The following is a 12,118-nucleotide window of genomic DNA, read 5'->3' on the forward strand; positions in this document are numbered from 1 at the left end:
CCATGTCTCGTATGATGTCTTTTGAACCGATTTAGATGGAACACGATTTAGTGTGAAAGTGGTTGTTTCAAGTGAATGTCCCCAAAAAGAAGTCGAAAGATCACTATGACTCATCATCGATCGAACCATGTCTAACAGTGTTTGATTCCTTCTTTCAGAAACTCCATTCCACTGTGGTGCACTAGGTGGTGTAAGTTGTGAGGCAATCCCACATTCTTTTAGGAGTTCATCAAACTCTAGACTTAAGTATTCTCCACCTTGATCTGATCGAAGTGCCTTAAAACTCTTTCCTAGTTGATTTTGTACTTCATTTTTAAATTCCTTAAACTTTTCAAGGGCTTCAGATTTATGGCGCATAAGATAAATATACCCATACCGACTGAAGTCATCGGTTAAAGTAATGAAGTAATAGAATCCACCTCTGGCTTATGTATTCATTGGTCCACATAGATCACTATGTATTAACCCCAATAAATCACTTTCTCGCTCACCTTTACTATTAAAATGATCTTTAGTCATTTTTCCCAACAAGCAAGATTTGCATACATCATATTGTTCGAAAACAAATGAATCTAAGAATCCATCTTTATGGAATTTTGATATGCATTTCTCACTTATATGGCCTAAACGACAATGCCAAAGATAAGTTTGATTCAAGTCATTTGTTCTTGATCTCTTAGTATTTATGTTATGAATGGTGTTATCTTGATCCAAAATATAGAGACCATTAACCAATTATGTCGAACCATAAAAAACACTATCGAGATAAAAAGAACAATAATTATTCTTAATAATAATCTCAAAGCCAATCTTGTCCAAACAAGAAATAGAAATAATGTTCTTAGTCAAACTAGGCACATAATAACAATCCTCTAAATTTAAATCAAGTCCACTAGGCAAAGATAAAACATATGTCCCTATAGATAATGCTGCAACTCTTGCTCCATTTCCCACTCGTAGGTCCACGTCTCCTTTAGCCAGATTCCTTCTCTTTTGAAGTCCCTGTACAGAAGTACAAATATGAGAACCACAACCGGTATCTAATACCCAATAAATAGATGTTGACAAATAAACATCAATAACATAAATACCTGAAACTAACGTTCTGTTTGCTTTTGCCTTCTTGACCTTTTTAAGGTAAACGGGGCAGTTTCTCTTCCAGTGTCCGGTCTTATCGCAATGGAAACATTTTCCTTCTTTACTAACTCCCCCTTTGGGTTTCAATGCATTTTTCCCTTTTGGTTTGGTCTTACCATTACCCTTAGACTTTGCCACTACCTTTTTCTTTCCCTTTCCTTTGTCCTTGTGGACCATCAGAATGGGCTTAGGTCCAACCTTTTTCATGTTACTTTCAGCAGTTCGTAACATGCCAAGTAACTATGGCAAAGTTTTATTAATTTCATTCATGTTGAAATTAAGGACAAATTGGCTAAAGCTATCTGGCAACGATTGCAGGATAACATCGATAGCCAATTCATCTTTGAGAGGAAATCCCAACTTTTCCAACGTTTGGATGTAACCCATCATCTTGATGACATGAACTCCGAATGGAGTTACCTATGCCATTTTGCATTGAAATAGAGCTTTAAAGGTCTCATATCTCTCTTGACGTGCTTGCCATTCATATATTTCTTTGAGATTTTGAATCATCTCATATGCAACCATGTCCTCATGTTGCTTCTGAAGCTCAGGAGTCATGGTGGCAAGCATTAGACATCCAACATCTAACATATCATCCATATGTTTCTTGAATTTGTCTTTGTTAGCTTTTGAAGCATTAATTGTCGGTTCATCAGGAACAGGTTCCTCAATGACATATTCATTCCTTTCCTGTTTGAGAACAATTCTCAAATTACGAAACCAGTCAAGGAAGTTTATGCCATTAAGTTTATCCTTCTCAAGGAGTGATCGCAATGATAATGTGTTGTTTGCCATTAAATCTACAACAATGGAAATATTAATATAAGTAAATTTACAGAATTAAAATTTATAAATAGGACTTTATTTACAAATTTCTCCCATTATTTTGGAAAAATTTCGAAAATTTTTCTAGTGGGTGAGGATCCATAATACATCAATTTCCTAAATCAGCTTTGGCTTTTCTGTTAGGATAGTGATTATTTAGGTAAGTAACACTTGACTAGTTACATCTCATGTAACTCCTCATTTTTTGTGAAAAACTTTTGTTCAAGTCATCTCATGACTTATCCAAATATATAACCTCTAGGTTTCTAATCCTATTAGAATAACATAGCTAAGTTATTACCAATATTTCAACCAGTGAATATCACTTGCTTATTCTTTGCGTTTAACCAAGATAGATTTATGTGCCAATGATTTGGAAAAGCCCACACAATATCGATGAAAGCCTTAACGAGGGTAAATATTAGACGGTTAAGTTAACTTAGATTGTAAAGAGGGATTTATGTAATTATCTCATCATTGTTCGTTTTAATATTAAGTTGTTATTGATCTCATCAATATTTATTCTTATTATATCATTTGATGCATTTCATACATAAAAAATATAGCAATAAATAAGATGCAATGGTTATAGCCCACACCAATGACTAAGGTGGCCCATCCTAAGCCAATGGGAGAACTAAGAACCCTAAAGCCTAAGACTGCTCTCTAAGCATCTTCTCGCCATTCTTCTGCTCCTTGTGAATCTTCATAGATTTACAATTTTAAAAGAAACTCGTTTTACATACGAGGGAGTAAGATGAGAAGAGAAAAACAACAGAGATATAAAAAGGCACGGCTCGCAGACCGTATTTCAAAACAAACCATTGTGAATTGAACAAGGTCTATAACCATGTATATCAAACACCGTGCAAAACAAAGATATCATATATATATACACGTTGTTACGCCTTTGTTAAAAATATTAATATGGGCCTTCAATTTGTACTGTTGTTGAGGGGTCAAGGGGTCAATTTGTTAAAAATCAATTTGTACCGCGACGGCCGGTAGGATTTTTTCTGAAAAACAATACTTATGTTTCCATGGAAAAACTTTACGATTTAATAAGAATTATCAACACAATCGTGCTTTTGGGATTTCCAATCCCGAAGGTTTTCTGCATCGGAACAACCATTGTTTCACTGCTAAACACGATCTGCTATCATTCTCCCATAGATCATCCAGTAACAAATCGATTGAAAAACATATTAGCAAATTACCATATTAATCGTTACGGGTATCGATTCGAACAATGATATCAACATATTTACGGAAATCGATAAAACTAGAACATGCATCTCATACATATCACATCAACAAAAAAATTTAACCCAAAATCAAATCGTACAAGTGGCTCTGATGCCACTGTTGGGACCGTCGGTGTACCCCATGGCGCAGCAGAAACAAAAATCGACAGTCTCACCAGCGATCCAAGTAAAAAAAACTGAAATCGGGAGGAAAAGATGCGAATACTTACAGTGGTTTCATTGAAAAACAGCAAGGACAACAATGAATACTGATGGTATAGATCGGTTCGAATCTTAAGCCTCCACGAAATCACATCTCGGCCTCTACTCAGTTCACTCGATTGAGAGCAATCTTTGTTTTCCCCAAAACTCTTTTGAGAGAAAACGGCTGAAGGTTTTGAGTGTGTGTTGTTGTTACGGCTGCTAGACCTAACACACCCTTTTATAGTCAAGTTAACCTAATCATATTAGGGTTTTATTATTTCAAATTAATTAAATCTATATTTAATTAATTGGAATTTAATAATCCTTTTATATCCAAGTTACCCTAATCATATTAGGGATTTTATTATTTTAAATTAATTAAATCTATATTTAATTAATTAATTAAAACTAAATATTCGGGATTATTAAAACATATATTTTAGTATCGTACAACAAATTGTACATCTTTTCTCGTTTCAATCCTAGGGTGTGACCTTGTATGTTCTTGTAACGTTAGCAGTAATTATTATAACAATTCTAATATTACATACAATGAGTGACATCTAGCAATATATCATTGTCACCTAAGTTACAAGAAAATATGATTCGACATATCATCTTGGTGATTACTCTTTTATATATTACATCCTTATGTCCTTTATATCTAGAATAGGCACAAGTCTTGGAATAGTCACACTTGTATAGCCCATCTATTGTTTTTTGATATCTAGAGTAGACTTTAATTAACGAATAGTTTATGATATCTCATATCAACTTATTCGAGCATGGCCATGTGTTTCTAGTCATACTCAATCAAGTGGCCTGTGATATATTTCCTATTATGTAGGAAGGAAAAATCCTATCTTAATCATACACACCCACTACATATATTGAGATATATTCAATAACAGTCTTTATAGAGCAACCAGTTACGGAGCTTGTTTAGTTGCATCAAAACATACAACAATATATGTTGGGATACTATTGATCTCAAGTCTGAGGATCATACATATAGTCATCACCATGAGTAATGTTATTACTGTCACATAATAATCCAAGACATATGCTCATGGTCGGTCAATCCAATACATTGTTCTCTAACAATACACTCATGTATCAATTCTGACATCTCTATGTCAATGACAACTCATTGTTATCAATCAATAACATGTTATTCTTAAGCATATTATTATTGTCATTGCCCATAATAATACTTGACTAGGGATCTTTTAATAATAATTATTATGTCATTATATGGACTTTATTATCTTCCAGATTATGCTAAACACATATATATAAATGAAAATAATAGCGGCAATGCATTTATTCAATAAAATCGGTAAATAAAAGTATTATTACAATCATCATATGATTTGTCTTTGGGCATACTCTAATAGGTAAATATTGGGCGGTTAAGTTAACTTAGATTATAAAGAGGGATTTGCATAATTATCTCATCATTGTTCATTTTAATATTAGGCCCTTATTGATCTCATCAATATTTATTCTTATTTTATCATTTGATGCATTGCATACATAACAAATATAGGAATAAATAAGATGCAATGGTTATAGCCCAAAACAATGACTAAGGTGGCCCATCCCAAGCCAATGGGAGAACCAAGAACCCTAAAGCCTAAGACTATTCTCTAGGCATCTTCTCGTCATTCTTCTGCTCCTTGTGAATCTTCATAGGTTTAAAATTTTAAAAGAAACTCGTTTTACATACGAGGGAGTAAGATGAGAAGAGAAATACAACAGAGATATAGAAAGGCACGGATCGTATACCGTATTTTAAAATAAACCATTGTAAATTGAACAAGGGCTATAAGCATGCATATCAAACACCGTGCAAAACAAACATATCATATATATATATACACGTTGTTACGCCTTTATTAAAAATATTAATATGGGCCTTCAATTTGTACTACTGATGAGGGGTAAATGGGCCATGGAAAAACTTCACGATTTGATAACAATTATCAACAGAAACAAGCTTTTGGGATTTTCAATCCCGAAGGTTTTCAGCATCGGAACAACCATTGTTTCACTTCCAAACACGATCTGCTATCGCACTCCCACAGATCATCCAACAACAAATCGATTGAAAAACATATTAACAAATTAACATATTAACCTTTGCAGTTATCGATTCGAACAATAATATCAGTATATTTACCGAAATCGATAAAACTAAAACATGCATCTCATACATATCGTATCAACCAAATATTTAACCAAAATTTAGATCGTACAAGTGGCTCTAATACCACTGTTGGGACCGTCAGCGCACCCCATGGCGCAGCGGAAATAAATCTCGACGGTCTCACCAGCGATCCAAGTACGAAAAATTGAAATTGTGAGGAAGAGATGTGAATACTTACAGCGGGTTCCTTGAAAAACAGAAGGGACAACAGTGAATACTGGTGGTGTAGATCAGTTCGAATCGTAAGCCTCCACGAAATTACATCTCAGCCTCAACTCAGTTCACCCGATTGAGAGCAATATTTTTCTTCCCCAAAATAGTTTTGCGAGAAAAACGGCTGAAGGTTTTGTGTGTGTGTTCTAAAACGGCTACTAGACCTAACACATCCTTTTATAGCCAAGTTACCCTAATCATATTAGGGTTTTATTATTTCAAAGTAATTAAATATATATTTAATTAATTAGAATTTAATAATCCTTTTATATCCAAGTTACCCTAATCATATTAGGGATTTTATTATTTCAAATTAATTAAATCTATATTTAATTAATTGAAATTAAAAATTCGGGATTATTAAAACATATATTTAATTAACTCTAGATATATATTTCAGTAACGTACAACAAATTGTACATCTTTGCTCATTTCAATCCTAGGGTGTGACCTTGTAGGTTCTTGTAACGTTAGCAGTAATTATTAGAACAATTATAATATTACATACAAATGAGTGACATCTAGCAATATATCATTGCCATCTAAGTTACAAGAAAATATGATTCGACATATCATCTTGGTGATTAACTCTTTTATGTATTACATCCTTATGTCATTTATATCTAGAATAGGCTCAAGTCTTGGAATAGACACACTTGTATAGCCCATCTATTGTTTCTTGATATCTAGATTAGACTGTAATTAACGAATAGTTTGTGATATCTCATATCAACTTATTCGAGCATGGCCATGCGTTTCTAGTCTTACTCAATCAAGTGGCATGTGATATATTTCCTATTATGTAGGAATGACAAATCCTATCTTAATCATACACACCCACTACATATATTGAGATATATTCAATAACAATCTTTATAGAGCAACCGGTTACGAAGCTTATTTAGCTGCATTAAAATATACAACAATATATGTTGGGATAGTATTGATCTCAAGTCTGAGGATCATACATATAGTCATCACCATGAGCAATGTTATGACTGTCACATAATAATCCAAGACATATGCTTATGGTCGGTCAATCCAATATATTATTCCCTAACAATATAATCATGTATCAATTATGACATCTCTATGTCAATGACAACTCGTTGTCATCAATCAATAACATGTTAGTCTTAAGTGTATTATTATTGTCCATGCCCATAATAATACTTGACTAGGGATCTTTTAATAATAACAATTATGTCATTATATGGACTTTATTATCTTCCAGTTTATGTTAAACACATATATAAAAATGAAAATAATAGCGGCAAAGCCTTTATTCAATAAAATCTGTAAATAAAAGTATTATTACAATCATCATATGATTGGTCTTTGGGCATACTCTAATATAAAGGACAAGTGATGGTTCCCAAACATTGTGTCCTCCCTTTAAAGAACGTGAAGTTACCAGATTCGAAGCATAGAGGTTGAACATTTTGTGTGAAGCATCTATTGGAGGAAAGCATAAGGATTCAATCATTCCTACATCAAGAAGGTCTTTAATGAGAAACTACTTTGATTTGAGGACAAATCGTCTAAAATAATGGGAGGATGATACGATCCAAACTGGCTCTAACTTTCTCCATGACTTGATCACACCATGGATGTTCTTCAAAGTTGATTCTAAGGGAGTTATTCCTTACTTTATTCGTTATTATCTTCTCTATGCATCACTTAATGTTATAAGCATGCTTTTTCTCCTTAAACTATGCTTGAATAATCATATGTTATTATTCACTTGCATACTATATGATTTTCATGCATGATATATGTTTCCACATCTTTATATTACTTACTGCATTATGTTATTTCAAGCATATATTTATGTTATATTAGTTTTTCATTCATTTAAGTATGTTTCAATTCATTCATGAAATGGCAGCATGATTAATCATTCATTTCTTAGCTCATGACATGCATTCATAGCTCACAAGATCATATACATGCACGACAACAAGGTAATTGATTCATTCCAGCTCATTTCCTTTGATTTACCTTGTTTTATTTTCACATGTAGGTACATGGAAGCAAGGCACACATTGGGGTAGCTTGTGGGAGTATTTGGATTTCATATGCAGCTCACAATTAGCTCACAAGCTTCATGGTAACTCATGGAACACAATGGGAAGCTCAAATCAGCTGGAGGAGCTCAAGGCTAGCTAAACTCAGCTAGGTGGACTATTTGAAGCTAAGTTGATGAAATTAATCAAGTGACCAGCTGAAACTAGCTACAAGAGATGCTAAGGAACCAAGGAGGACTCGGCTAGAACAACAACTCATAACAACCCACTTGCTTGCTAGCTACATGCACGCCTATACTAGCTTGAGGGAGAACTCACACACGCCCAAGGAGATGCACATGACCAGCCTTCATCCCATGCACAAGGCTACACCACAAGCATCCCTAGAACTCCCATGTGCACGCCCATGTGATCAACAAGTTTGTGCAATGTGTGTGACTCTCCTATGCGCGCCAAACACCAAGTGACTTCAGCATTCGACCAAGGCACCTATCCATTCACTTTGGCACCAACTTTAAGGGGTTCAAGCATTATTCGACGAAGGATTAGGACTTCCCATGTCAACCGAACCAACACCTATGGTTTCAATTTAATTATTCAATTAATTATGTATTTTCAAAGAGATACAAGGGCTAGCTGAACCATTAAGTACCCATTCGGCTATGTCTCTTCAAAAACTATAAATAGGCTAGTCCTATTCATTTTTAAAAACACCTTTCATATTAATTAAAGTGAGATTATTCTCTTTTCTCAAGTCCTTGTGACTTTTATCGACTTATCAAGTAAATTCTTACTTGTGGTGTCAACCTCTATTTCATTGATACTTGTGGTTCCTATCTCTTTATAGATATTGGGTCCAAGTCCTTTTCTACCATCCCTTAGAGAGATTTGTAAGGCTATGTCTTTGCTCATTGTAGCACTGGTTCTTCCTTGGCCTTTCTAAGATATTGTCCTCATCAACCATCCTTTCATTCATAAGCCTACACCATAGCCATAACAACAATACTTCCACTACATATCTCTTATCATAAATAGCCCTCCATTTTACATTTACATCAACTACCATACCATTCTATTTGAGTCATTCACTTATATAGGTTGTTTTGCTTCCTTCTTAGATCCACAATCAATTAAGGTAGGAGTACCTTACCTCAATGTGATAAGGAGTTTTCTTTCTAATATAACATTAATCATCCCATGATTATATCTATTTAATTAGTAATATAAAGTCGTGTAAATCCTTTAATTTTATTTTTTTTAATTTTAGAGAAAATTACATTTAAATTTCCAACAGTAATCGGATCGAGAAACTTGGAGATTTTAAAAAAATAATAATAATGTATTTTTTAAGACAAAGTGGAAGAACACGAGAGGTCCACTGATCTCTAACGTTTAATGTCCACTTAAGGCACTAAGCAGCAATTCTCAACAGCAGTAGATTATTTACAATGTTAGTACAAGTATCCGAAATGGATTTTAACCTACCCAATTTCTCTTTTTGTTATTGTTTTTTTCGAGAGAAACCAAACATATCGCATCCAAATAAAGCAGAAAACTGGTTCACAACAAAACATAAAGGAAGGTAGTAAACATGGAACATAGAATTTCAGTCTGAAATTAAAAAGTTAAGTAGAATCTTTTTTGAAAAGTATCCTCAATCCTTGGGATGATATTTATTGAATTTATTCCCCTTTCGGTGTGGTTCAGTGCGCAGTATGATTGTCGTTAAAAATTTAATTATTGCCTGTCATTGTCCTACTTGTTCAAATCATACTAGCCGTTCATATTACTTTCTTATCTTCTACTTCTACCAAATTGATACCATTTTCAGCCTTTTTATTCAACTATGAAATTATTTTGTAATACCCAAAAAAAAGTTGCATATAATTTTTAAATTTTTAAATTTAATTGACAAATCATTATTTTTTATGAATTGAGCTTAGATTTTATTTAATAGTTATATTTTATTTATATATATATATTATTCAAATTCGATAAGAGAAATTTTTAAATTTAAATATGCATTTAATATAAATATATATTTTCTACCTTATGTCTACCTCCATATATATATATATATATATATATATATATATATATGAGAAATATAGCATAGGGGGCAAGAGGAGGACCACAAATCATAAAGCATAAGCCCCTCACTTTGGCGGAAGTAGACTACAAGTTGATGTTTGTTTTAACTTTCTTTTTAGAGACCATACTCTGTCCCATTTTATTCACTATCACTAATTCTTGTTCCTTTTTTCTTCTACTGAATCAATGCTCACTAAAACCATGTGACTGAAACTTTACCAATGGTACGTCTTTAACTTATTATCACCAATCCAACCTTTTATTTCTCTACTCAAACATGGGTCACTTTAGCATAATTTGATAGGTCAATTTTAATTTGAACCCAATAATAAAATTTCATAAATCCAAATTTAAATTGAATTATAAAAAATATATATAATTTGTTAGTTTTAAAATTAGAATTAATTCAGTCCGTATGAAATAATCTAAAATCAAACTCATTTCAACTTTGAGTATAACTATAGTTTAGGACTTCATTAATTAATTGAAGATAAGTTGATCCTGAAAGAATAACATACAAAATTAATTCATGCAACACTGTTTAAGAGATGACATTTTGCGTGTTTTGGGATTCAAATCCGAGCATGAGGTTCGAAATTTAAAATTAAAAGGAATATTATTCATACATCCATGAAAATTATATAAGTCTCCTGATTGGAAATTTGGACGAAGGATTCTCTATATAACTCTGAGATGACTAAAACCACACATACTAAACACTGGAAAATGAGACTAAAATTTAAGAGGAAACACCATCGATCTTTTTTACAGCTTAGAGTTTTACGAACAAAAGAATTGAATTTGATTGGCTGGAACAAACACCTTACTCTTTTCTTCATCCATCTACCAAAGGGAATAATCCCAGCAGAAATCCCATGAAGGACAGGCCATTGAAGGACATGAAACATTACAATATTCTTCAGGACCCTTGTTTTCAGACAAGGGTAACTGCATCGTCTTTTCTTCAGACATATCAATGTCTTTCCAGATTTCATCCATGGAGTACCCCTTATCGTCTTCAAAAAACCGGACCTCCGGTGTCGTAAAAACTTATCTCATCAGTACCTGAGAAAGACGAGGAATCGGCTCTGGTGACAGTTGACGACGATGAGGAGGAGGAGGACAATGGTGACATGGATCGTTTCTTCTCTTGAGCCAGTTTTCTCATATAAGTCCTCCAATTGTTCTTGATCTCGTTATCCGTTCGACCCGGTAATTTCCTAGCAATTCTCGACCACCTGCAGATCGATTATAAACCATAAATAAATAAATAAACCCTAGTGAAAACCAACATTTCTAAAGAGGAAAAAAAAGACAATATATTACCTGTTTCCCCATTTGGCATGAAGATCAAGCACGAGTTTTTCTTCTTGGGGTGTCATCTTGCCTCTTTTAAGACCAGGGTGCAAATAATTAACCCATCGTAGCCTGCAGCTCTTGCCTGTTCGATTCAGGCCTACAACAAAAACATTCACGCAGTTAAAAGAGAAAAGGTCCTATGGGAAAACCCCCAAATCATTCAAATAATCCTACCTATATGATTTTTGTCTCCCGCCACACCTTCAAACCTGAAACTTTGGCTATAAAATCCCATCGTCGATCACCAAATAAGTGCACAAAGTTCACTAGGACCATGTCCTCCTTCTCTGTCCAGGGACCCTTTCTGGTTTCATCCTTCACCATTTCCATTTTTGGTTCTTTTTCCCCACTTTTTTCTCTCTCTCTGATATGGAGAAATATGCCTTGCACTACTCATATATATATATATATATATATATATATATATGGCCATATTTGCTGTAATGTGCGCTTGGTCATTCGCGATATAGGAACCTTATGCATGATCTGATGTCATCACCCATTATAGCAAAATAATCTGAGTGATAGATTTTATCTGTTACCGTAATTATCAAACATTGTTGGGTTCAAAGTGAAGTACTGCTGATTCTATTAGTTTTAGTAAATTAAGGGTTTGTTTGCAAATTTTAATTGTAAATTAAGTGGCTGACATTTGCAGATTTTTTTAATGAGTTATCATGCAATTATTTTAGCATTTTATAAGAAATTTTAACGGACGTCATTTGTTCTTTTTAACCCAAGTTACATTAAAAACAACTGCATATAAATCAATGAATGTAAAAAATAATTATAGAGACCGATTTTTA

General features: G+C 33.5%; 1 pseudogene; it reads right to left on the reverse strand.

Annotated features, from left to right (window-relative positions):
- Window positions 1-10,550: 10,550 nt before the first annotated feature.
- On the reverse strand, window positions 10,551-11,700 carry LOC120139729 (annotated as a pseudogene).
- Window positions 11,701-12,118: the final 418 nt, after the last annotated feature.

The sequence above is a fragment of the Hibiscus syriacus genome, unplaced genomic scaffold (assembly GCF_006381635.1).
Source record: "Hibiscus syriacus cultivar Baekdansim isolate YM2019G1 unplaced genomic scaffold, ASM638163v2 tig00002237_pilon, whole genome shotgun sequence".
NCBI lineage: Eukaryota > Viridiplantae > Streptophyta > Magnoliopsida > Malvales > Malvaceae > Hibiscus > Hibiscus syriacus.